At 46.9% G+C, this 24,676-nt stretch overlaps 1 protein-coding gene across 3 annotated transcripts in view; it reads right to left on the bottom strand.

Moving 5' to 3' along the window:
• The window catches only part of INKA1 (inka box actin regulator 1), a 347,423-nt gene that overhangs the window by 209,021 nt on the left and 113,726 nt on the right, over window positions 1–24,676 (bottom strand). For 2 of the 3 annotated variants that reach the window (XR_011301981.1, XM_069644155.1), the window contains exon 2: window positions 4,972–5,057. The exons of the other annotated variant lie outside the window; for it this stretch is intronic. The gene's annotated coding sequence lies outside the window, so the exon portion shown is untranslated. The remainder of the gene's footprint in view (window positions 1–4,971; window positions 5,058–24,676) is intronic. 3 annotated transcript variants of the gene reach the window in all.

Here is a 24,676-nt window from a genome sequence, read left to right as displayed (position 1 = left end):
TCCTCTGGCTGTGGGCTAGAAAAAGAATGCAAATTATAAGGATTCTGCATCTGCCAACTGGCATTACCCAGCAGGTGGACAGAACTCATCCAAAAGAAAATCACACATTGCAATCAGACATGATCGCCAAGGGGCAGCAACAGCACGCTTTCGATGTTGGTAGTGCCCGATATGAATGAAATTTGCAATCATAACTGTCAGGGTTTGGAAATCGAAAGGAATTGGCAGGCTGCAAGATCACCTCACTGAAAGCACTCCAAACCCGCCTATTTACCAGACTCCGGAAAGCCATGCACGACTTAGAAGTTATAAAGATCATTCTGGCCAAGTTCAGCAGAATAGCCACATCTTTACCCTTTCCAAGCCAATAGGCAAGTAACAGAACGTCGGGGCAGGCAAGTATGCAGTCAGGCAGGTACCAAAAACATCAGATAGAGCCTTGCACAAACAGGTAAGAGACCCATTGTCCAACCAGACAGCTGAACTGTTTAGCACCAAACAACATTATACACAAACTGCATAACATATAGATTAAGCAGGACCACTCAAGAGAATAAAAAGAGCCATCAATGGACCGGATGCATGCAAGCCACCTCTTGCCATAGCCTCGCCCAAAGTCAAACCAAAATACCAACTAGGCTTCTAGCCCTTGGCATAAACAAACACCACACCAGCAAAACACGAAAACACTCCATGCCAAACAACCTTGAATACTACCTGAAAGCACATGATATGAAGGCATGATCCCAACTGGGCCACCGCACAAAGGGCCTCATTATAAGTTTAGCAGTATTTCGGTGGTAAACCCACTGAAATACCGGCAAATGGAATCACTGTTACAGGCACTTGGTCCTGTGGATCTACTGCAAGATTACAAGTGGTGATAGGCGGTGTAAGTGTCCATTCCTTTGTGTCCATGGGACTCATGGGGAGTTCAGTGGAATTACCGCTAGTGGCCCAATGACGAGCTAGCAGTAATTCCACCAGCGGTATTTCCACCAATGTTGCTGTTTGTTTGCGGTAAGGTGGTAGGATTTACCCCAGCATTTTTCTGGAGGAAAATCCTCCACCTTACCACTAAAGTTGCAGTACAGTGGTGCGGCAATGCTACAGTAATGTTGTGGTAACAGGGTTATCACTGCATTACCACCATTTTTTCCTGCACTGCCATACTCCTAAACAGGCCCAAACTCACACACAAAGCCATAGCCCACCCTATAGTGCACTGGGGCAGGGTCTCGCAGGACCACATCCCAAAAACCCCTCGATGCTTACCTACACAGAGACCATGGTATCTTCTGATCTGCACACATCATTCCACACTGCATCACAAGCAACCTTGCTCTCCTTACTACGTTCTAAAGGCACGTGTGCAGCCTAAGATGTCCTCAACCGTTTCCTCCCAACCCTGTCTCTCTGTATCACCCCATTTGGTGCTTCAACGCTGTTTCGCCATGAGTTGGCACATTACAAAACCGCACCATCAACCTTCAGTGTTGCTAATATGAAGCCGAGTGGACCGGCTATGCCCAAACCTGGATCCTGAGCCTGCTGAGACCCAAAATACACCTCACTGACGATGCCCTGAGGATGCCCAATGAGGCTGAAACATCTTTGGGTTGCTTGTGGTCTTGTGCAGTAGTGATGTTACCTAGCAGTTCACACTGGACTGCCCCTTTTGGGGTGGGACCTGGCCTGATTAGCATATGGCCTCGCCCCTTCTGTCAGGTTGAAAAACAATGGTCTGGAGGGGTACACATAGCAATCCACAGTCGTCAACCATCCGGTTTGCAAATAAGCATTGGAAAAACCACAAAATAAAAATAAAATGATCTTAACAGTTTTTTTCTTTCCTCTTGTCTGTACAGCACCATCGAAATTGAATATGTGCGTTGGTGTTAGTCCCTGTAACGATACATGTTTTGTAGAGCAACCTCACTATCTGTACAGCACACCTACACCATTTGGGGCGTGGTCTCTGCTAATAAAAAGATCAAATACATACTTTGGCCTAAGCAGGTCTGTGTATAATACCTTAACTTAGAGAATGTTCCTTCAATGCAAGTGAAGAAATATTGCAGGTCCAGGCCTTTATATTTTATTTTTTCCTGAAAAATGAGTAGCTTCACAAAACAGACTTTTCAGTGCGGCTCCTTTACGGCGCGGCTCATGTGTTGTGGACAGAAGGGCGCAGTGACCAATCGGCGCTGCCATGTTACGGCACGGCTCATTCACTGCAGACAGAAGGGTGCAGTTACCAATCGTTGCCGCCATGTTACGGCACGGCTCATTTGCTGCGGACAAAAGAGCGCAGTGACCAGTCTGCGCCACCATGTTACGGCACAACTCATTTGCTGCAGACAGAAGGGCACAGTGACCAATCAGCGCCACCATGTTACGGCACGGCTCATTCGCTGCAGACAGAAGGGCGCAGTGACCAATCGGCACTGCCATGTTACGGCACGGCTCATTCGCTGCGGCACGGCTCATTCGCCGCGGACAGAAGGGCGCAGTGACCAATCGACGCCGCCATGTTACGGCACGGCTCATTCGCCGCGGACAGAGGGCGCAGTGACCAATCGGCGCTGCCATGTTACGGCACGGCTCATTCGCCGCGGACAGAAGGGCGCAGTGACCAATCGGCGCTGCCATGTTACGGCACGGCTCATTCGCTGCGGACAGAGGGCGCAGTGACCAATCGGCGCTGCCATGTTACGGCACGGCCCATTCGCTGCGGACAGAGGGCGCAGTGACCAATCGGCGCCGCCATGTTACGGCACGGCTCATTCGCTGCGGACAGAAGGGCGCAGTGACCAATCGACGCCGCCATGTTACGGCACAGCCCATTCGCTGCGGACAGAAGGGCGCAGTGACCAATCGGCACTGCCATGTTACGGCACGGCTCATTCGCTGCGGCACGGCTCATTCACCGCGGACAGAAGGGCGCAGTGACCAATCGACGCCGCCATGTTACGGCACGGCTCATTCGCCGCGGACAGAGGGCGCAGTGACCAATCGGCGCTGCCATGTTACGGCACCGCTCATTCGCCGCGGACAAAAGGGCGCAGTGACCAATCGGCGCTGCCATGTTACGGCACGGCTCATTCGCTGCGGACAGAGGGCGCAGTGACCAATCGGCGCTGCCATGTTACAGCACGGCCCATTCGCTGCGGAGAGAGGGCGCAGTGACCAATCGGCGCCGCCATGTTATGGCACGGCTCATTCGCTGCGGACAGAAGGGCGCAGTGACCAATCGACGCCGCCATGTTACGGCACAGCCCATTCGCTGCGGACAGAAGGGCGCAGTGACCAATCGGCGCCGCCATGTTACGGCACGGCTCATTCGCTGCGGACAGAACGGCGCAGTGACCAATCGGCGCCGCCATGTTACGGCACGGCTCATTCGCTGCGGACAGAAGAGCGCAGTGACCAATGGGCACCGCCATGTTATGGCACGGCTCATTCACTGCGGACAGAAGGGTGCAGTGACCAATCAACGCCGCCATGTTGGCACGGCCCATTCGCTGCGGACAGAAGGGCGCAGTGACCAATCGACGCCGCCATGCTTAGACGCATATTACTTTCATTTACTAAAATGAAAGTAATATGAACAGATGCCAAGGCGCCAACAAACACAGTTTGGTCTAGGGTTGAGATGCTGGGCACAGATGTGACCTTGGTTCACATGCCTCCCTCGGTACAACCAATCTCACTTTAAAAAAACAAAGAAATCCGTTACATTTTTTTAAATTATCAATTTAAAATAGGCTCATTGCGGTCATTTGGCGAGAGGGCTTCAATGGTATGCCATCTTTTGGCACAGCACCTTGGGCGCACGCAGTGCTGGTCATTGGGCCGTATTTTCCTAGATCCGACAAAATATGTCGCCACAGCTCGTGTCCAGTGAAAATGCTTGAAAATGCTTATTTATTTTATCCAACTTTCCTCAAGCATTGTGCTGTAGAAATGTACCATGTTTACCTCCCCTGCGTCTCTTAGGGCTACTTTACACAGGGCAATTTGGGGAAAGCCTTCACTTCACCCATTTATAGGTCCCCCCCCTTTACTTTTGCCTATGGACCCTAAATGTGATTCCAGAACACACACTGCCCAAGCAGTGCATTTATTAGCGCTTCGTGTGACAGTATATTTAAGGGGAACACATTCAGGCGCAAATAGATCCCCGCCCCCTGCTGGTCACGGCCAACGGGACGCGCTTTATAGCGACCTGTGCCCAAGGTGCTGCTTCAAAACAGCCCGCGCCGAAACAGGGGGTGTGGAATGGACATTGTCTTGAAAGGGGACATTGCCACCTAGCGGTTGCTTTGCAGATCGCTTAATTTAAGTGTTCTAATAACGAGGGCAAATTGTATAGACTCACAGTGACTTAAATTATATAAACATGAATCACATGTGTGTATATATAGAAAACCTACCACAAAGAGCACATTTCTTTAATTAAAGTCAATTCTGGCATGAAGTGAACTGAAGGAAAAGTGCAATTAGACGGTAACATAGCACAGGAATGTAAACGCGTGTCGTCAACTCTTTAATTGGGATAACAACACAAATAGAGAGATTCGCTAATAAGGGAGAGTGGCCTTAAGAGGGTGCATGCTAAAAGGGGAATGGCGATGAGGCAATGCAAATAACGTTTGGAGGGGGGCAAGCAACCCACACATTTAGCAAACAAGAGTATTTCCTTATATAGTGAATACATTTCGACAAATAAAACATCACTATCCACAAACCATAGCTCTTGGCTTTGCCAAAGATACAGTCTAGTCCTACGACTGAATCACTTCTTGAGACACATAATGTTGCCAGCTAAGGCATCGCGAGTTTAAATGATGTGCCCCGGATCACACCGTTCACTTGAACAGATATCTTCCCAGCTCTAGCTGTCCCAGGTATGTGTTACTGTTTGGCTTCCCAGTACTAAAATAATATTCTCACACGAATCACACTTACCAACTTCACAATATGTAAATCCAGATATAGACTTGTTGAGCAAAACGAGGATCAGTGTAGCTTAAGTCTCCCTATTCTGACGAGGCCTGTAGACAAAGTAAAATAAAATGCATACAGATATAGTTTCAGATATCTTGTTATGCACCATCCCACTATCAATCATCATCCCCAATTATTTGGATTTATTGCAATTTACAAATTGAAGGTACATCATATAATATACAAAATGGACGAGAACTACAATATAAGCATAATAGTATACTATGAGGAAGCAGATAGACATTGATCAATAAGTAAAGAGCAAAAAAATGCAGGAGAGTGGGCAGAACAAATGTGAAGAGGTAAGGCATTCCAATATTTAGGTACAAGGAGAGAGAGGGCATGAAAACGGGAGTGGGCACATGGAGGACGAGGAACAGACAAAAGATATTGGGAAGCTGGACAGAGAGACTGAGGGGGAGTAAACAAAGGAAACTACTGACAATGGACAGGCACCCAAGCAGAAAAAACGATTTGTAAATTCCACTTAAAACACAGATAACAAAAAATGGTTTTGCCAAACAGTCTGAAAACATCTTCTGAGGTGCTTGCTGTACAGGATGGTTATGGATTACTAACTGCAAGTCAAGGAAATCTACAGACAATGGACAGGAACCCGACTCCCTCAGCCAATTGCTATCAAAGAAAGAAACTGGGCCCACAATGTCACACGGATGCTGATAAAGGAAGATGGGATCAAGGGAAGAGCATTGAGGATGGGGGAGGTACAGGTGACTGGACCAAAGCGGAAGAGTAAATAATTTCTATTTTTGAAGATTGAGGTGGAATGAGTGGGGAAAACATCCAGAATTAGAGGGCTGCCTATGAGACAGGCAGAGTAGCATGAAGAAAATTGGAAAACAAACAAAAAGAAAATTGGTGAATCACCCACATAGAAATGATGGGAAAGATTGAAAGAGGAGATAATGTCTTTGAGGGGTAGAGTATAGAGAGAAAGGAGTAAAGGTCTGAGCACAGCACCTTGGGGCACACCATAGCAAAGAGCAAACGCAGCTGGAGATTGTCCAGCACAAGAAACAGAAAAGGTCCATTCCGTGGGCAGGAAGAAGGCCGGTGAGGAACAGCCCCTTAAAATCCCAAAGTGGAAAATGCAGGCAGAAGAATAGAATGGTCCACGGTGTCAAAAGTGGCTCGAGGATCTAATAGCACAATAAAAGATGAGAGCTCAGGGTGTCAAGCCAACAGCAGTGAGTTGATGACACGAGGAAGTGCCACTTCAGTTGAATGAAGAGGACGATATCCAGACTGACATGTAACTCAAAGAAAAAATGTATTAATAAAAGAGGAAAGCTGTGAATATTCTAACCATTTTAGAATCTGAGATAAAAGAAAAATGGCAGACGAGCGAGAGGTGGAAAATAGGAGGATACTGAAAGGTCCAGGGATGTAGAAATGTGGACAAGGAAAGATAACCGTGCATAGGGAAAGGTTTCAAATAATTGTTACACATGAACGTACCTGAGGGGTAACTTTTGGAATAAGAACAAAAGTATGGGGAAGAGAGGAGGCTGTAGGATGAGCATGATTTAGGAATGTGGTCATCTCAATGCCCAAGACCAAAGAAAAAAGGATAGAGATTGGGGGAGGGTGACAACAAGGGAATATTGGCTGGGGTAGGAAACCAGAGGAGCCAGAAAATCGGAGCGAAGAGTGTCAAGTAAAGTAAGATTCAAAGTCAGACGCAAACAGCGTTGATGAGACAGACGGATCAGAAACTTGCCAACGCAGAAGTTTCTTCTGAGAAGGAAGAAACATCCTGGATGGGTGGAGAGAATTAAGAGTAGCATAAATAGTAGAAGAAAATATTCACATGGTGTTAAGTACGTCTTTTTCTAAAGTCCAACTGGTGTGGGCTTTGTAAGACTTATCTCTTGGTATTAGGGACCCAAATCTTAATATAGGCCTTTACTAATCAAGTCGGTGGAGTGCCTGAGCAGCCAGGCTTATCTTAGGAGGAAGTTATGTGAGCTGCAGAGCAGTACAATTAAATCAGTTCACACAGGCATCCAAGTAAACACTTAAGCCCTGATTCATGGAATTATTTGTGTGTAAAACGGGGATGTGCATGCCATTCTTCCCGCAAATCCCAGTTTGACTAATGGGGATTTGCAGGCAGAATGGCGCACACATCCTTGTTTTACACGCAAATAATTCCATGAATAAGGGCCTAACTCACTTAAAGTTATATCATAATATATTTATTTATATATACACAAGGCACTCAAGCAAATCTAAAATGCAGCAATTACTAATAACATTCAATGTGCAATGGAATCAACAAATATACGAAACAATAATGCAGGTGAGTAACTTTTTTTGTGCTTTACATATCCAGCACACAGAGTGGCATCAATTAAGGTCCGCATTAGCACTTATATATATATATATATAAAGCACAACTATCAACTCTTAATGAAGCAATAGGCCCCAAGCGGGGGGGGGCATTACCACTTCAGGTAATGCCCCAGGGCCCAAAGTTACAGGCCAGAGCAAAAAGCCGGGGGGCATTACCATATCAGTTAATGCCCTGGGGGCTGTAGTTACAGGCCCGAGCCGAGGGGCCCATTGCTACTAGTACCCCGGCCCATAAGACTGGGGTACTAAGAGCATTTTTTCTGTTCCGAAACGCCCTTGCGTTTCGGAACAGAAAAAATAAATGTAAAAAAAATGGCCGCCGGGGAAGGGAAAACGAAGTCCGTTTTCCCTCTCCATGGCGACCATTGAAAATGAACGGAAAAAAGTAAACAAACAAAATGGCTGCCATGGAAAGGGAGAAGGGACTGCAAGTAGTCCCTTTCCATGGCAGCCATTCCAAAAATAGGGAAAATGTAAACAAACAAAATGGCCACCATGGAAAGGAGAGAAGGGACTAGGTGTAGTCCCTTCTTCCTTTTCATGACGGCCTGTCGCGGATTGGGAGCCGGGACGCTGGGGACAGAAGTTTTCCCAGCGTGTCCGCTCCCGAAATGGACAGAAAAGAAGGTAAGTGGGGTTGGGAGGGCAGGGAGGGGATTCTTTGGATGGGGGGCCAGTGGGAGGGAGCAACACTTACCTCAATCACTAGCGGGGGAAGATGGCAGCCTACAGCCATGTAGTGGCTCGGAGCGGGCATTACCCCATTTCGAGCCTCCTCATTGGCTGAGTGGCTGCCACACCCCCCCCCACCGGGGACAGAAAGGAAGGCACGCTATGGGGAGAGGGATTCCCGGTCGGGTAACACCCTGGCGAGGGCCAATGAGATTGCATGTTACACCATGTGGCACCATACAGACCCTTGACCCTGTGGTGAAAGATTCCCCCTTACAAGACTGGTACCCATAGGGACGGTTTCTGGGTACCACACGCAAACTTAAAACACACTGTTTCGCACCTTGATGAGGGGGGATGACACAGAAGACCCCCCACTGTTGACCATGTGCTGCAGTTGGCCCCCACTGGGTGCCCTGGCAGTCGCACCTTGGCCCAGTTATACTTGGCCTTACTGTTCTTCAATACTAGTTTGTAAGTGAGAGTGTTGGCTTTCGGGGGGGCCAGTCAGTTAAGGCGACAGAAATATGATGAACATGGGAATGTTGCTGAACTCAAGTATCAAAACCAGATGACGTGTCTCACTGAGTGGTGGTTAAAAATCCAAAGAAACCACTTCCGATAAATGTATTACAAACATACTCAGATATTACGCTGCACCAAAATGAGTGTTCAAATGAATATTTAATGAATATTTAATCATAAGTGCCCTTAGTGATGACACGTGTTTCGGCTGTCCGAGTTACTAGCCAACGCGTGAGATTCAAGGATTAAGAGCGGACAACGGGATCTAACCCAATTATACTGAAAACTGCAACCAAGAGCTTAACCGAGACTTCCTAAATAAGAATTGTATTGAGAAACAAGCCCTGATTCGAAAAAGGCCATACAGCCAAAACACGTGTCATCACTAAGGGCACTTATGATTAAATATTCATTTGAACACTAATTCTGGCGCAGTCTTATATCTGAGTATGTTTGTAGTACGTTCTACAATACTAGGTGGCACTGTTCGGATCCCAGTTGGCCGTGGCAATAGCATATTGATCAATCGAACCTGTCGCCTACCAAAAAGATCCCAATTTACTGAATAACAGAAACAAGTGCTCGATATCAAGGGTGCTGCAACTCGCCTCCCCAATCTGCAATAGTCATCTTGCTGGCAATGGGAGCATGGAGTGACTGCTGAATACGGCAATACAGCTGATTGTTAATACAAGCGTGCCCCCCCCCATTACATTGTTGTGTGTCATCACTGGACTAAATAAAGCACCCGGGCCATATAAATCCTATATTGAGTCAAGATCAGCACTCAACGTTGTCACTGGCAATACAACGCAATGACGAAGGGGACTGGGAAGAAACAAAGCTCTATTAACATGTTCGCCAAGACTACATCCAAGGTGGTCAAGGAAGCAGAGGGTACGAGCAAGTCACCTGGGGGGAGCGCTGAACACCTGGAGCCCAGTGAACTTCAATGCATGATGGATTACATGCAGGAGGGGTTTACAACGCTACACTCAAAGCTAGACGACATGAGTGGCACAATCTGCTCCATCAACGCCCGGATGGATAAAACCGATACTCGCATCACTAAGGTAGAGAATAGGGTGGGCACGACTGAAGATCTAATGACTACTCTCAGAGCAGATATCACCGCGCTCTTGAAGCAAGTACAGATCGTTAGTAAAAAGAACGAGGACTTGGAAGCTAGGTCTAGCCGACACAACTTAAGAATCATTGGGATACCCGAAGGGAATATAGAGGGACCGATGGAAGACTACATGGAGCAAACACTGATGACGCTACTAGACAATCCGAAAGTGTCGCCACAATTCGCCATTAAAGGGGCACACCGCACACTAGTCCCAAAGCCCAAACCTGGCACTCCTGCCTGCCCGACAATGGCTTGTGTGCTAAATTACCAAGACAGAGATGCTTTGCTTCGCGTCGCAAGGGCTAAGGGAGAGTTGCTCATAGGCTCCAACAGAGTCCACCTTTATCTGAACTCCTCAGCGTTGATGCAGCAGGAGCGCAAATCATTCCTAGTAACCAAGAAGAGGCTTTGCGAGCATAACAGAAAATATGCCATGCTCTACCCTGCCAAGCTACGCATCGAGCATAATCGCAAGGTGTATTTTTTCACCCTACCAGAGGAAGCCAATGTGATTTGTAGATGAACACTTCCCGGCATGGGTCACAGTGACCTTTCTGAATCTCACCAGTAAACCATGATTGACATACTGGAACTAATGGCTGTGCCCTGGGTGAGAATGCATAGCCTTCTCAAAATGCCATGAAGGTCGGCTACTAACCAGGCTGCCAGATAACCGGAAGTACTACTCTTTTTTGACAATATAAGCATTGAAGCCAGCTGTGCCGCCCCGGGAGCAGTCGGCACACAGCCCCCCCCCCATGCAATGTTGCAGATGTGGTTGGGATGTTCAGAACAGGGGAATCGACCCACTGATTGGGAGAGGGATGGTGAGGGGCGTTGGGGTAAAATAGTACAAAATATGTTTGACATGTTCTTGGGTATCGACAGCAACCACAATACACGGATGGAAGATGTACTTAGTTATTTGATGAATACCACAACAGCAGTTAATAGTCACACTGAACATAGTCCAGGTGGGAGTTGATCCAATACACCTTGTAAGTTGGAATGTACAGGGACTGGGTAACCCAATAAAGAAGAAGTGCCTACCGCTATTTTTAGAACGGCATAACGCACAGATCATTTTTCTACAGGAGACACATGCATTGACACAGTGCTGCGAGGCATTCGCTAAAACCTGGGGCCTGCAGCGTTATTACACCACATATTCGACCCAATGCAGGGGGGTTATGACACTTATTCACAAGTCCACTCACTACACTCATATAAGTGCCCAACTGGACCCAGCGAGAATTATGTCTTAATGCACGGAATGATACAAGGCCAAGAGGTTATACTGCTAAATACATACGGCCCCAACAGTGACAACCAAGAGTTTTATGTAGAGATTATTGACTTTCTCACCCAATAACCCTTAATCCCCACCCTCTGGGGGGGCGATTTTAATACTATAATGGGCCATAGCCTTGATAGATCTGGTTCTCGGCCCCGGCAACGGACCCAAGCAGCTCAGGTAGTGCAGGAAGGTCTCAAAGAGCTGGGCCTGGTAGACGCTTGGATGGTTCTGAATCTGAGATCACGGCAGTACTCGTACTACTCCACAGTTCACGACTCACACTCTCGAATAGACATGTGGCATATCTCTAACATACCGGTCGATTGCATGAACAGAGCCGAAATACTGCCCAGAACATACTCAGATTATTCCCCTGTAACAGTACGGCTATTGTTGGGCGATGCTCCTGCTGTGAGTAGAGGGTGGAAGCTTTAGCAGCAATCCCTATTAGACCCTACATTTAGGACGGAAAAAACAGAACAAATAGAGGAGTATTTTGAGCTAAACAGGGGCACAGCGGACACGCAGGCTACTCTTTCGGGAGCCTTCAAGGCATTCATCCGTGGGGTAGCACTGTCATCCGAGACTGGGATACTTAAATGTATACGCAGGGGCATACAACGCAGTGAGACCCAACTGCGTAGGTTAGAGCAATCATTTGAGACAGACCCCGGTAATTATATTTTAAGAGATATAAAAACTGAAATTGATCTCTTCTGGAAACACGTGGACAGGGAGATGAAGTTCCTTGACTGCCCCAAGCAGACGAGGAAATATGGAGAGAGTGGACGCCCAGGCAGGCTGGTAGCCAGGGTAGTCCATCAGTCTCAGGGTAATCAGCATATCCCTGCTATACTGAGTACATACGAAACATACGAAATACATACGAAACGTTAGTCCACACCACCGTGGGTGTGGGTCAGGAATTCCATACCTTCTATTCGGAGTTATATGCCAACACTGATACAGTGACACCCCATGAGATAAACGAATACCTAGATGGCCTCCCATTGACGTCACTTTCCAATGACACCAGGGCAGCCCTGGATGGTCCCATTACCCTGGAGGAGTGTCCCGCGCTCTTGATGAGCTTCCAGCTGGCAGGGCCCCCGGTCCAGATGACTTGACGCTGGATTTTTATAAACATTGCAAGTCCCATCTTATTCCGCAGTTGATGGAGTTGTAGTCGGAGGCCCTCTAACTTGGGGTTCTTCCCCCCATGTTGCTGGAGGCTGTGATTATGATCCTACTCAAACCCGGCAAACCCTCTGAGCAATGTGGCTCCTATCGGCCCCTCTCTCTCATTAACTCTGACATTAAAATGTTTGCAAATGTGTTGGCCCTTTGCCTAGCCCCCTTCATGACACACATAATACATCCAGATCAATCTGGATTTGTCCCTGGCCAATCCACGGTACTAAACCTGAGGCGCCTATTTAATATCCTTGTACAAATAGATCCTGGGACGCAGGCTGTAGCCGCAGCCCTTGATATATAAAAGGCCTTTGACTCTGTGTCTTGGTAGTTCATATGGGCGTAACTGGAAAAATATCATTTTGGGCGCCAATTTATTTTATGGATTAAATTACTGTATGGGCACCCCATAGCCAGGTAAATGTTAATGGCACCTTATCACCTCCAATTAGAATATGTGGCGGAACTAGGCAGGTTTGCCCGCTATCACCATTGTAGTTTGCCATGGTTATTGAGGCTTTAGCAGACGCTATCCAGAGTAAACACATACACAGGCGTATCAGACTCATGGGAGAGCTGGAAATTATTTCATTGTACGCAGATGACGCGTTGTTAGTCATACATGACCCTACCAGGCACCTGGCGCCAATACTACAAAGTATTCGGAACAGGTTCGGAACTATGTCTAGACTATGTGTCAACTGTGCAAAGTCGGAATTATTTCCGCTAAATGATTCAACCAGACCCCTGCCTGATCTAATGGGTTTCACTTGGTTACTGCCTGAAATTAAATATTTGGGAATAATTGTCACGCGGCAGAGGGCCTCCATATATGACCAAAACCTTGGTGGTGAATACCTCAGTTACACACTAAGCTGTGTGCCTGGTCAAAACTCCCAATTACCATCGCTGGTCGAGTTGCGCTCCTGAAAATGCTGGTTCTCCCTAAACTGCTATATTACGTCATCAATGTGCCAATGTGGCCCGGAGCGGTGTTCTTCAAGACGCTGCAGAAGGCTGTAAATGGCTTTATATGGCATGGCGGCACGATTCGCCTTAAGTGGGACAGGCTTGCCAGACCTTATGATAAGTGGTCCTTGCTGCCCCTAAGTTCGAGCGGTATTTGGTGGCAGCGCAAGCACACTATGCCGCCTACTGGTGCAACAGGGATGCACAGCACCCTCACCTAAAATTAGAAAGACATGCTGCAAACACCCGGGATGTGCGCTCGCTAGTATTACCACCATGCAACAGGGGGAGCATGGATACTGACCCAGTCACTGTGACAGTCTTAGCATGGAACAAAATATGGAACATATAAAATAACTCCAGACCGTATCATAAGGGCCTGCCTCTTTGGAACTTTTTTCCATCATTTCCCATTGTAAGCGAAGCAGATGCAGGCCAATAGGCTAGCGATGGATACGAGGCAGTGGGTGATATGTACAATATGGATTCCTTCATGGAACCTTTGCGAAGGGAGTCTCTGCAATGGTTACAGTACGCCACGCTCCGCCGTGCTATTAAACGCTTGTGTGGAACATTCCCAATACAGCTGCTAGATGAACCACTTTTAGACACCATAATGAGGGGTACCGCTTCCGGGGGGTTCGTGGCCAAACTGTACAGGGCTTTGCAAGATCAAGGATGTAGGCCCCTGGTCAAACTTAGAGAGTCCTGGTCAAGAGATCTGGGGCAACACATCACTGATGAGGGTTGGGAGTTTATGTGCCAGCAAACCCGTGAAGTATCCTTCAACACGAAGTTCTGGTTAATCTAATACAAAGTTTCACACACACATCCGTCCACATGCCCCAGGTGTCATGCGAACGAGGCAAATTATATACATATGTTGTGGAGCTGCCCGAAGTTAGAAGAGTTTTGGGTTGGTGTCTGCAGGACCATGTCAGCTATATTAAATACTGAACTAAACCCTCCCCCTTCTACTTGTCTGTTTCATCAATTCGAACAGGTGCAGTCTCCGTAGGCTGGCAAATCTATGTTTGTTACTAGAAGTCTGCTGTATTCAGCAGCTATGGCTTCGCCCGGTCTGCCCAACTGTTCCCCAATGGCTCAAAGCAGTTACATGGGCATCAGACATGGAGGAACGTTGGTCCACTTTACAGCCCACGAACAGTCAATCAAAGGACATATGGCCCCTGTACCGCAGTTACCTTGTGTCCCCCTAGACATGTTCAGAAAATGCTGAAGACTCATCTGCCGTAATGTGACGTAAAACACCCACCCTATGTTAACTGTTCCACCTGCACCTGGTATAAGACCTGATAGGTCTACATTTCTGTACAATGTTCATCGAAATTCTAGGCAAGAATGTATAGATTGCGCCCTTGGTCGCTGAATATACTGCTTTTGTTGTAACGTCAAACACACTGTCTTAAATAAAGGTTTAAAAAAGAAGGGGGTGAGAAATCAAAAGACAGAAGAAAAGAAGTAATGGAGTGAACAGTATTAACCGAAACTACTAACGAGGAATCAAGAGTTGTAAGGATGAGATCAAGAGACATAGAGAAGGAGGTGTAGGGACTTCAGAAAGATGAAAAGAATAAAGCAGATGAGGAATAGAGGAAGAACTATTAACAGAATGAAGATATAAGTTACAATCTTCTAGTAGAGAAGAAGGGGTTCCTGTCGGGAGTATATAAAGTCTTCATCTTCATAAAAAGGTAGAAGGGGCCAGGTGGTCTATACATGCCCAGTAATTACATAGGATGAGGTTCAGAAAAAGTTGCAACGTGAAATTCAAATGAAGGAAATGAGGGCAGAGAAGTAATGAAAGAATAGACAATGAGGAGTGGTAGCGAATGCCAGTTCCCCCTGCCTCTGCCTGCAGTGTCAGGGGCATAACAGAAAGTTGTTTGAGAATCAGAAAGAGTACTAGAAGTAGATGCATTAACAGGGGAAATCCAAGTTTCTGTACATTTGAGAGATTATAGGTTAAGATGAATAAAGGCATACAATGTAAAGTGTGCTTTGTTGCACAGTGAACGTGCATTCCAAAGAGCAACAGAAACGTAGGAAGACTGAGGAGTGACGAATGGTAGAGAAGATTAAATGGAATAAGAAGAAGACGAATAAGAAAAACATGTGGATGCATGGCTTAAAGAGAAGTCAAGAGGACTGGTAATGAGCCAGTCATAGTAAAAGTAGACACTCTGAGAGTGAGAATACAGTATATAGAAAAGAAGGACAATTGTGGAGAGTGGCGGTACATTATTGACAATCATGGTCAATATATTATATTACGAGAGTAACCCCTAGAATATGTGCCGTAAGAAGGCAGAAAGGTTTAAAGACCAATCCCGGTGAGATGTGCACGTTGGGACAGGGCCAGGATCATGACCCTGTCAGAGGGGAACAGGGACCCCTCCAGACCTGAAGCAGGAGGTGTAGGTAGGAGAAAGCCAGAGCCAACCATAACCTAGAGGATGGGAGGAGTGGTTGTGGAGGCCCAGTCCCTGAGACCTCCTCACATGCAGTCGAGGTTGATACATACGATACCTCACAGTACTCGTTCTGGCCAGAGTTCTTTTTTTGTCAGTTTCAGGAGAGCAACTCAGAGTACACCTGGGCACAACCAAGAAAACCTGGACTGAGCCAGAGGAATGGAATTGAGAACAGAAAAAGAGTGATTGGGATTTTTCTTTTCGTCAGACAGAGATCAGGCAACCACCAGTTCACCAACCAACTCCAGATGGACCCTTGGCGAATGTTGGGGCAACAGAAAACGAACTGAGAGTGAGAAAAGACTGTAGGGAAGCAGGGAAGACACAGAAATACTCCCCGATACAGAAGTAGAAGTCACCAAACTCACCAGTATATTGTATTGTTTTTATTTGTATAGCGCGACCGTGCCCAAAGGCATCAGTACACTCGTATAAAAACACTACACACATAACATAAAAATATATACAAGAGAACAATACAATAGTCATTACAAACAACAACAAAACATAAAGCAAGAAGACCACAATAAGTCCTCCCAAGATCCATATAGCACAAAATGCAAAGGTTAGCCTTAATAAAGGTCTTAAGTGATAAAAAAAAAGCTCTCCTATGGGCTTCGCTAGATTTATCTAAAGTAAGTCAATCCAGTACAATACTCATATTAGAATTGGATGGCACATTACTCAGATTTATATATGCTCAAAAACTGTGAGATTACTCTGTCCATATCCTCTCATAATGCAGTGTGTATTGTGAGAAACCTGAAGGCGTCTCACTGACTGGTCCCCAGGGTTCTGTCATCCAGCTGGGCAGGACACGACCATCACTATTGGACCCAGTTCCTGAGCGTGGACCAGTGCGGGGGATCACCTGGTTGAGAGATCCTCAGGGAGTGGAAGTGGGACACCGACGGGTGAGACGCAGTACCCCCTTCCTTAGAACACCTTTTCCCCATCCTACCCGTAGGATATTCAGAAACTCTATCCAGCCCCTTTTCCGACATAAACACTTTCTTACATGATGAAAGACAGCAGACTAAAACCAGGGCCTTTTACCTGACATGTCCCAACACAAGGGTCAGGCAGAGTCAGGCAATTGACTATCTACACACACCTGACAGCCCTTTCTCTTCCCCACAGGGATAAAAGGTGGAGCACGAGACCACACTGGGAGGAAGGCAAAATGCACAAGGAGGTGGCTGTTCCAGGATGGCAATTCAAAGGGAGGCGAGAAGCGGCGAAACATGAAAGGATGACAAGGATGGAAGTGCCTTTGCCCCTTTTGACCCAGACCCCCAAAACCTCTGTGACCGGAATCATAAGACCAGGAACGACAGCTAGCGTGTGGTGCAACAGATGTCCACGGTGCACGGCGGCCTCCCACCCTGATACCAAGATGGAGAGAGGTGCTTACTTCTATGGTACCGTCCTTGACTCCAGAGACAAGAAACGCCAGGGAGTTCAGCTCAGCCGGTGAGCTGGAGGGAGAGCCAATAGGAGGCAGGGCTGCGTTGAGCGAAGGTTACAAATGGCAACATGATATGAATTGAAAGAGCTTGTGAACAAAGAACCTGTGTGTGTTAATGAACTTTTGAGAACCAGGGGAAGACCAGCTACAGAGTAGTCCGGCACCACCGGGGCGCTTCTTCAAAAGTCTCTGATACATCCCCGTTCGATGAACTACATAGACCAGGAGGCCCTGCGAGAGCCCGACACAAGAGGTCAAAGTGGTCATACAAGGGTCGAGTAAAATCCCTTGTACAATTGAAAGTCTTTGAACCATAAACACGAGAATAAATAAGACACATGAACTTTTTGAGGACAAGCATGAACCCGACTGAGGGATGTCTGCAGTGAGTTGATGGTCAGAGCCCGAACGAGGGAGACTATCACAAACAAACATCAGAGAAAGGCAAACCCAGAATAAATATAAAGCAACTATAAGTCCCAAGAGGCAATGGGGCAAAGGTGAAACCCGTACAGCTCAAGCCCGGCTGAGGGAAGCATACAAAAAGGAAGAAAGAGAGTGGAACAATGGTCAGAGTAGTCTGGCTGGGGTTCCCGTAAAAGGCCTTGCCCACTCAAGTCTCGGACCCAATAAACAGTGGAAGGCCAAGTGGCTCGAGCCCGACAGAGGGAAGCCAAGGTGTAAGACCCACTGGAGAAGGTTTAAGCCCAACAGAGGGGAACCTTATGTGATAATAGAAGTGTGTGTAGCCTGACCGGAGGCTTAAGAGAAAGCCTGACTGGGGGTTTAAGAGGAAGCCAGACCTCGGGCTTAAGGGAGAGCCTGACAGGGGGCTGAGACCCGGACTTGGGTAAGAGAAGAAAGCTAATGGAACTGAGTCCCAAATGATGATAAAACCCAAGTGAACTGTGTAGCTGGCAAATGTGAACCCGGTTGAGGGATGCCTGCAAAGTGGGGTGAAGCACGATAACCGAGTGAACATTGTGTTGACAAATGTAAAGCCGGCTGAGGGATGTTCCCAGTGAAAGGTTGTTTAAAAAGATATAAAGACTTGTGAATAATGCAGGGGAAATTATTCCGCGTGAAAAGCCGTAGTGAACCCGATGGAGGGAGTCTAACATTCAAGAAGAAAAGTATCCAAAAAGTATCCGGAAAGGAACTTTTTGTTTTATTATTTTGATACATCAGGCCCTCAGACACCAGACACAAGAGACTTTTGTAGGAGAGAGACTTGACCACTGAAGGTCCTGCTATCGCTGAAAGGAACTGTAGCCTTGTGCTGAAGAAGCCCAGGAGTGTGCTGTGCTCAAGAGCCCTGCCTTGTCCCGTACTAAAAACGTGGGGAAGGAAGACCCCGGCCATAGCATCCTGATTTAAACACTATTCCACACTAATTTTGTAAACCAATAAGGAATGGTAATAGTTTTTTTTAGTATAGGTCCTTTGCTTTGACAAGATGCCACAAGGGCTGCCTTATTATTATTTGATGGTCGTAGCTTGCTCCCATCTTAGATTTAGGTTTAGATTAGGCATTTTTCTCACCCATTTATACAGTTTAATAAACACCCTTGAGCTGTGATCACTTGTGTCTGTCTTTTCTTTTGCCACCATGAGTTCCTTACAGTATTGCTCACGGTACGTCATTCGTTCATTTTCAACCTCTGCAAGACTCTAAGGTCCTGCATTCTAATACAGCCTCGACCCACTCTCGGATGTAACCAGGCCAACACTTTATTCCTGAGCGCCTCTCTAGGCTCATTCTTCGTAGACTTCTCCACATTAGTTATTATGATATTCCTCTGATCCGTTGTAAATCCTCCTATTTTTAAGTCAGTAATCGCCAGCATTCCTGACTTTCTGATGCGTATATCCCTACGATTGGAAAAGTTGACTGTTCTATATGTAGCAACCACATTTCCAACAGACTTTGGATGAAATGGCGTAGTACGGCAGACAGGTTCTGCTAACGCTGACATCCGCACTGGTGCAGAAACTGGACGTGTCGACTCAGCCTGATGTTCAGTAAATTCCTTACTAGCAGATAACAAACTAATAATTTCATCCTGATCAATTTGCAATATTGATCAACCCTAGAAGGATTCTGATTGGTTTGACAGTATTTATCAACCCTGAGAGGAGGGACCTTTGACAAAATCTTATCCAAAGATTCAACCCGTAGACAAAACTCCATAATATATTTACACTGGTTAAGCTCACAAATGATGTTCTCTTTAATATGTTGCCATTTACCAGGACTAATTGACTCATCATCCACTCACATATAAACCAGAGAAGGGTGTAGAACAGCCTCTGGGATTGCTTTCTCTGCCCTTTCATTGAGGACTGCATTGACATGTCTAAGGGTAATAGTACACAATCTGTGCTTCCAACCTGACTTCCATTTACTGCTTTCTATGATAAGCACATATGATCGTTCTGATTGGCCAATACCCTTCTTTTACAGCTCTATACTTGTCATAGGAATATGCATAATCTGTCCAGGTTCATCGTTATCATCAGAAAGTTAGTCTCTTGCTGTCTCCCATAACCCCTCTAACACAGCGCTAGCTCCAGTCATGGTTCCCCAACAATGCCACCTCCTTCTCTGCCTGTGTAACCCATCTCCTGGGAAAAGAATAACCAGAGATTGCTGGGATGAAGCAGAGATGATTGACCCAGAAAACCTGGCCTGGAACCCTTCTTATGTGGCCAGAGAACAGCAAACGCCTTCTGATCCAGACCCTGGGGGTGGTGTACTGTGGGAGGATCAGATGAGGGGGGGAGGCGGGTCAGGATGAATGGGAAACCCTCTTTTGTAACTCCTCCCCCCCCCCATACCCCAATCTTCGAATGGTGTATTGTAAAAAAGAATAAGTTAGAAAAACTGATATGTGCTTTATGGACTTCAAGTCCCATAATCCCTAGGGTACTGGGTCAAAGAACAGGCCCGAAGGGGAACAAAACTGCAAAGTGCAGCTTGTTTAGGTAAATGACCCATCTCCTCTCCTGAGATTACAACACCGTTGGTCACATGTCCCCATCGACAAGCTCTGCCACACTGTCTTTGATTCCATTTCTCAGCACAGAACCAACAGTCTAAATGGCTGTAACACTTTGGGTGCAGCCCTTACAGACTCTGCAGATACTCTAGCCCCTCTTCAGCTCTGCCCCTCGCGCAGCGCTCCTTTAGCTCCCTGGTACTCATAGCGCTACGGTAATTGAAGCAAAAATGCTGTCGCCTTGAGCGGAAATGGCAACTACTACTAACCCCAGAAATCAAATTGGCTTACATATCTGCTAGAAATTATTATCAAAAAGCAGTTAAATCTGCTAAATCTCAACACCACGCCAACCAAATTCTTAATGCTCCTTGCTCTTCTAAAGAGCTATTTTTAGTGGCCGAAGAGCTCACTACCCCTGTCAAACCTCCTGCTGCAGCCTCTCGCTCCCAAGCTCAATGTCATCTAATAGCTTCTTTCTTTCAAAATAAAATGCACACAATTAGAGATAATATTCTGGCCGAGAGAAGCAACATGCCTAAGACTGCTGAACTCTCCTATCCCCCGGCCCCTAAACGCTCCAATCTCTTTCAGCTGGCCCCCATCTCAGAGTGCATGATGGCCGAGGCGCTTCTCAAACTTAAATCAGCTTCCCTCTTGAATCCCCTTCCCCTGCACATTTTACAGGATCCCGCGCTGAATTTGATTCCCCCTATTACTGTGGCACTTCAATTCTCCTGCAGCACTGGATTCATTGCCCCTCCTATGAAGCATGCAGTTGTTTCTCTGCTGCTTAAGAAACCTCATTTAGACCCAGAGATTGCTGGAAATGACCGTCCCATATCTGACCTTCCTGCTCTCTCTAAATTGTTGGAAGCCATTGTCACCCCCCAGCTTTCGACCCACCTTGAGGCCGATGACATCCTTCACCCCTCCAGGCGGGTTTACGTCCGGGAAGGGGGACTGAATCAGTCATAGTGGCTCTCCATGATGACATTGCTCTGGCATCAGACCGCAGGGAGATGTGCGCCCTTATTCTACTCGATCTCTCCGCAGCCTTCGATACTGTTGACCACCCAATACTGTTGCAATGTCTTCTGGAGGCAGGTGTCTCTGGAGTCCTTTTGAAGTGGTTCTCCTCCTTTTTATTAGGCCGCACCCAGGTGGTGTCTCTCCCTCCTTTTACCTCCTCCCTCACAGTGGTTGACCGTGGAGTTCCCCAGGGATAGGCATTGTCACCCCTGATTTTTAATTTATACATGGCAGCCCTGGCCCGATAGATTGCCAGCTTAGGTGTCCACTTCTATATGTATGCAGACGATACACACATCTTTTTCTGTGTCAATGCTCCAATCGACAGCCCCCCGACTCTGTTGAAAGACTTTCTTTCTGCCATTTGTCATTGGATGTCTGACAACTGTCTAAAACTTAATGGCAACAATTCAGAAATACTTGTCATCGGAAAAACTACTATGGGCTGGACCCCTGACTGCTTGCTTACCTGTCTTGGACCTTGCCCCCAACCTGCCAGTGTAGTGAAAAGTCTGGGCATAAAAATTCTGCCGTCAGGCTCCAGAGAGGCACAGATCTCTTCGGTATGCCATAGCGGCTTTGCTAAACTTAGGGTATTCAGGAAGGTGCTCCCATTCCTGCCGAATAATGCCAGGAGATAAATTGTTACTGCCGCCATTATGGATGCCATTGACTACTGCAATGGCATCTATTTGGGGCAACCACTGGCCTTACTCCAGTGACTCCAAATCTTACAAAATTCGGCAGCTAGGCTGGCTCTGAACGCCCCTAGACTTGCACACTCTCAAGACCTTCTGTGTCGCCTTCATTGGCTCCCAGTTACGTCTCGGGTAGAGTTCAAAAGTTTGTGTATGGCCATCCATCCCACAGGGGCTTTGTTTCTTCAGTCAAGGCTGGCCCTTTATCAACCCAAGAGAAATCTTGGGGCGACTGACCAGCTCTTGCTGACTGTCCCCCGCTTTCGGCGCTCCCGGTTGGTTGGCAGATCCTTTTCCATTCTGGCTCCCACACTGTGGAATGCGCTCCCGCCGCATGTTAGGAGTATTCAGACTCTATCTGCCTTTCACAGGCAGTTGAAAACACTTCTGTTTGAGCTTGCTTTCCCTGCCTCCCTCTCTAGCAACTTCCTGCCTAGCGCCTTGATGCCTCCGGGTCCTGCCACGCTTTACAAATCTAGCATACAAAACAACACAATACCTGTGGGAGACCGGGAGTCTTAAAAGGCCCGCTCAGGTGCAGGCCATGGAAAAAGAAGGAGCAGAGCAGTAGCCATAGGTGGAGGAGTTGTGAATTCTCCATGTTGCAGCAGGAGCAGCAGAAGCAGAGACTGGAGGAGAAGGAAGACGCCGGGATCACTGTAGAGTGCAAAGCAGTAGCCGGTCCTGAGAGTGTCTTCCCCTCCAGAAGCCTGAATTGCAGAGGGCATGCAGCGGGAAGTGTCAGAGAGAGAAGCTTGCCCCTGGCACCTGAAGTGCAGAGGCTGCGCGACGGGAAGCGAAGGTTTGAATCGCTTTGCCCATGGTATGGCTGTCTCCGGTGGCAGGTGAGCACCGGAGAGCCTTTGGAGCAGAGGACGCTCTGTGTGTGAATGGCACGGGCAGCAGCAGACTGAATATTGCAGATTGCTGGACCGCGAGAAGCCGCTGAGGAGGAAGAACTGGGAGCAGCGAGGGAAACGGAAACGGATGCGTACGCCATACCTCATGAGTTCACTACGCAAAAGTGACCCTGGAGCACCCTGTAAGCGCTCGCTTGCTCAGACCTGGTACTTGAATAATAAAAAGCAACCGTGTAGAGAGAAAATCCTGAAAGAAGTCAATTTTGAATGCCAAACTGACAAAAAGTAGAGAAAGCATTATTTTGTAAAGCAAACTGGCTGTGTCTTTAAGCATTGATGGTTGTGTGAGAGCCGGCAGCAAGAGGTGACAATCCTAGATTTCTAGTATACCTGGCATGGAAGTAGACCAGGTGGAAGTTGCAGAAATGTATGAAGTGGTGCTCATGAATTATCCTGAATAACTTTCCTTGCTGAGGAAAGTGTTGTATAAACTGCAGCAGAAGTATATACATTTTTCTAAACAAGTATGTAGTTGAATAATCATTTTGACAAATACAATTTATGTTCATTCTTCTGAATTCAGGAATTGTTCCGGGTTTATGCAAAAAAGATTGCTATCCATAATATTACAAGTGGAAGAGGAAGAAATGTTGTTGAACAATCGTGAACTGTTGGAACTTTCTTTTGCAAAAGAACTGCATTGAACATTTATTACAGGACAGGATTTCCCTATTCGTTTGGAACTGTTGATCTTGCTTGAACCCGGTGAAGGGGAGTTCACCCAGATTGTAAGGAGAGACAGTTGTCATATGGTAAATCTAACTGTTGCATTTGTTGCTTTTGAATTGCCATCTATATTACCTTGTTGAGATAATGTATGCATAAGTGTGTGGGACAGAAACTTTTTCTTAGAGTGTTTTCCTTAGATTATTTTAGGGGAAATCCTTGTGAGGATCGGGAAAGTGAGGCGTTTATCCAACCTTCTAAGTTAAATAGATGGCGTATTTTGAAAAACGTTCACAAAGTTGTCCGGCTCACATTTCTGACCTCTCACATTATCCAAAGGGAATATGTGACGAAGGGAAACTAAGGGTGCTGGGAAGAGTTATGGAAGAGGGACGGCTGGCTGTAAAAGCCCAGTCATCACAAAGGAGACTGGAAGGTTCATTTGAGTTTGGGAGCCCGGGCGGTGGAACAAGAGACCAGCAATAAGGGTGTGCCAGGTGGAGAAGGAGGTGGCGTGGACTGTTGGAGTGTAAAGAGATTGAGTGTGACATATTGGTTTTGAAAGACAGTGGTACCAGTTGTATGTAGTGCAGTGTGAGGAGGGGCATTGTAGAATTCATAGAGAAATAAATATATAAATAGACGGAGGGAAGTGTAAGGGGAATTAGAGAGAAATTAAGACTGATAGAGTGTATGATGGGAGGGCGTGGACAGAGTGCAAGGTGGTAGTGGTGAGGGTGGAGTGAAGCAGGAGGGGAGAGTTAGTTGGAAGTAGTAGGTGGAGAGTGTGTGGTAGGATTAGGCCACAAAGGTGCAGATAGGAAATTGTGTGTAAGAGAAGGGCGTGGAGAGGGGAGAGGTGAGGGCCAAGGAGAGCGGTTAGGAGAGGGGTGCGGAGTTAGGAACAGGTGGAGGAGAAGAGAGAGTTCAAACAAAGGAGGGAAAGAAGGGGAGGGGGAGAACAGAAGATGTGAGAGAAGGTGGAGAGAGTGGCAAGTAAGAGTAAAGTAGAGAGTGCGGTAGAAGGAGTAGTGCACTCAGGGCAAGGAGAGTAAGAGTGCATGAGTGACAGAACAGACCAGGGTGTCTGTAACTGGCACACAAAAAAAATAATCATTTTAAATTGAGAGCAACTGGTGGATGTTAGGTTGGGTACCCTTTAGAAGTATCGTAGAGGGAGTCCTATAGCCATATAGATAAGGCTTCTGCCCTGCAGGCCATCA

The sequence above is a fragment of the Ambystoma mexicanum genome, chromosome 2p (assembly GCF_040938575.1).
Source record: "Ambystoma mexicanum isolate Mex_15411 chromosome 2p, UKY_AmexF1_1, whole genome shotgun sequence".
Lineage (NCBI taxonomy): Eukaryota > Metazoa > Chordata > Amphibia > Caudata > Ambystomatidae > Ambystoma > Ambystoma mexicanum.
Note: the sequence above shows the minus strand (reverse complement) of the source record. Positions and strands in the feature narration are given on the sequence as shown.